The sequence below is a fragment of the Camelus bactrianus genome, chromosome 7, assembly GCF_048773025.1.
Source record: "Camelus bactrianus isolate YW-2024 breed Bactrian camel chromosome 7, ASM4877302v1, whole genome shotgun sequence".
Lineage (NCBI taxonomy): Eukaryota > Metazoa > Chordata > Mammalia > Artiodactyla > Camelidae > Camelus > Camelus bactrianus.
Window position 1 is genome coordinate 64,265,052 of NC_133545.1, and position 3,747 is coordinate 64,268,798.

Genomic DNA, 3,747 nt, shown 5'->3' on the forward strand with positions numbered 1-3,747 from the left:
AGAAATGCCCTTTCATAAACCGCATTAAAAAAAAAAAAAAACTCCCTTGGATAGGAAGACCCTCACAGCCGGCGGACTGCGGATTAGTTTGTTGCTTTGACCTTCACTCTAGCTGGTGGCGTGTGAGCTTTGCTGTTGGTTGGGCCGGCGGTCGGGAGACCTGTGTTAAGCCACTTAACTGACCGGGCCTCAGAGGCCTTGGGTGTTCAGGGGATCTCTGAGCTGTAAGACCACCTTCGGTTTGGGGATTGTGTAAATTTTCTCCCTGCAGATTCCCAAATAGTCGGGTATCCTTTATCTTTTGTGCGGAAGATGCAGAAGAAGCAAGAAATCTTTATTCTCAGATATAAAATTAATTTACTGAAACTTCTCAAGTTTAGGGAATTCTTTTTCATACGTTTGTAAATTCCCATTTCAGCAAATTTAAGTTTAAAAATGATCTCTCCTGGTGGTTTATTAACCAGGAAAAAAAAACTCGAGAAGCGGGTCTTGGATCGATCATCAGACATCAGTCGCTGCACTTTCCCCTCTGTAGTCTATACACGGATTAACCTTTGCAAATGCTGCTTTGGAAATACATTCTTTGTTTGACTTGACATGTCCCGCCCCCCCCCCCCCCACGACGCCAAATATTAAGGTTTACAGTTTAGACATAAACAGCTTTTAATGATGTGTCATGATATGGAGGCATTGGCAGCTCGTAAAATTCTTTCCACTTTGATAACTGGAAAAAATAACTAAATTTTATATCAATTTTTATTATTTTGCTTCAACACTACTCTGAAATAATGAAATTAGGATTTTTAGCACTTTTGGAGAACAAGACGAGGAAATTCATAAATCTTAGTTGATGAAAAGTATTTAGCTCTCCCATGTTATTAAAAAAGACAACAGCATTATATAACTTTCACAAAGGGTTATTTAAAAATAAAGCGTTTAGAAAGTATCCTAAAACTAAATTATTGTATAAAATATGTAGGTAAACCATATATTTAAAATATTTTAATAGCTGTTTAACATGGACTCAGACTATCCAAAAAAAAATCGTTATACATGAAATCACTTTACCTAAGAGAGAATCAGTGAGTCAATAATTTGCAATTTCCAGAAGGAATATCTGCTTTTCAAACTCAATCTATTAAAATAAGCCAACATCCTTGATGGAAAAATCTCATGTGAACAAAATGTGTTCCCTCAAATTGAATTTTTGGTGTTGATGCAAAGCATGATTCCTTTCAACTTTTTTCATGGTTATGGTCATTTTTACTGCTGTTTTTAGTTGGAGTTTTGGAGTATAAAAATGATTTCACAATATTTTTCCAGGTCACGACGTGCTCTCTGAGAAATCTCCTCAGTTCCCTGGAGCAGTAATGGATTCTGCCAAAGCACAGCAATAATTTATTAAGTGGATCTCTAGGGGCCTAGAGGTGTTAACACAATTTTTCCTTTGAAGTTATTATAAAATTGAATAACTTTAGAGTGGTAGTTCCCAAAGTATGTAACTTCAAGCACTAGTCCCTCAAGATACTCCTCCAAGTAATACATTCACTATAAAAGTATTTATTGAGCTCCTGCTGTGTGCCCTGGCTGAGGCACTAGGAACAATGGTAAGGAATGGAGATATACTTACTATCCTGTTACTTGGGGGCGATACATTAGTAAAACAAGCACAAATGAGATTTACACAAGTATAATAATTGTAAATCATGATAAAAATAACAGACTTTCAGATAAATAATACAAAGAACCTCTTTCTTTTAGAGATTCACAGTGCATGTTAATGGATTAAAGGCTCTGAGAATTTCTACTGAAAAAAACATACTTATTTGCAGCAAATTCCCCAATTTTTTGAGCACTGAATCTTTGTGAGCAATGCTATTAATGAAATAGAACCCTTTTTTTTTGTGAAACACTGCTTTTTGAAAGCAAAGAATCCAATAAACATTAAATTCTGTTCATATTACCTTACATTTATTAATGCACATTCATGTATTTTAATAGATTTATAGGTATATATATAAAATCTGTATGAAATAGATTTTGTTTGAAGACAAAATTACATAGAAACATTTATAAATACATTAATAAATTTTAGTAGATTCATAAGAATAAATGTTTTTATAGATTTTGTCTGAAGACAAATGATAAAGAAACACTTATAAATCTATTGAAGTATATGAGTGTAACCTGTATAAGACAGATATTTTGTAGTTAACATTGTTTCATGAATGAGTTTCCATATATCAACATAGTCCAGATGCTTATAATTCTTAATTGCTATATAGTCCATAATATTGGTATAGAATCGTTTTCTTAACCCAAGTTCTAAGAATTCCTTTACTATTATAACTGATTATCTTACTATTATAACTAACACTGCTTTTATCTCCTTGAACAACTTGCTCTTTGCAATATTAAGTGAAGGGGATATTTCTGATATCGGTACTTTATTAGACATTTGAAATGTGTATTTTTTTAAATGATAATCAAAATTTCATTAAAAGTAGATTTGATTCTGGCTGTCATAGGTGACCACTTTATAACTGAATAAAAGAAAGCAGTTTCAGAACCCAAGTTTTTTGCATATATCATAGCACTGGTGCCTAGCATTACCACCCTGTCAAACCTTGATGAGAAAACTCACAGCTGAACCATAAAAAGACAAATAACCCAATTATAAAATGGGAAAATGATTTGAATACATATTTCTTCAAAGAAGATATGCAAGTGATCAATAAAAATATGAAAAGATACTCAACATCATTAGTTCTTAGAGAAATGCAAGTCAAAATCATGGGAGATAACACTTCACACCCACCTGGATGGCTGTAATCAAAAAGTCAGTATCATAATGTTGAAAGTTCATGAGAAAGTGAAGAAATTAGAATCTTCATACAGTGCTGGTGGGAATGTAAAATGGTGCACCTACTTTGGAATACTGTTTAACACTTCCACTCCTAGTTATCTACCCAAGAGAATTGAAAGCATACATCTGCAGAAAAACTTACCCTCAAATGTTTACTGCTGCATTATTTATAATAGCTCAAAAGTGGAAATAACCCAAATATTTATCAATCGATGATTGTATAAATGAAATGATAGGATATTATTCAAATATTATTGTAAAAATAAGTGAAGTACTGATACAGACTACAACATAGATGAATCTTGAAAAATTAGTCCAAGTCAAAGCTTCCAGAAAAAGCCCATATTGTTTAGTCAACAGTATGACCATTGAGGGTTTTTTCCCCCTTCTTTTTTCTTTAAAAGGAGTTCATACTTTACTCAAATTTGGCAAACGTTGGTCTAGAATAAATGGGCTTTTTCTCTCTCTGTACTCCACTTTATACTTTCCACTTCCTAATAAGTATCACTTTTAAGTCCAAAAAATTAATAAGGATCAACCATACTGAAGTCCAGTTGCTTTGGTAGTAATTTAAAGTTTTAGTTGACATACTACTAGGTAAATGAAAAGGCAACATGTTGTATGCAAACTTGTGGACTAGGAGTTATAATGTCTTCAATGACATATAAACCTTTAGCAAGTTGCTTAACCACTCTGGGCTTTAAAATGTCTTTAAAATGGAGATTGACTTTCAATTCCCTTCAAGGTCTAAAATTCTATGACATTTTCAGTATACCCACTATTATACTATGATAAGTTGTTATGTACACCTAGCACTTAATTAAGAAATGTGCCTATCAAGGGGCACATTTCATGGTATCATGAATGTTTCTAGGTGCTTA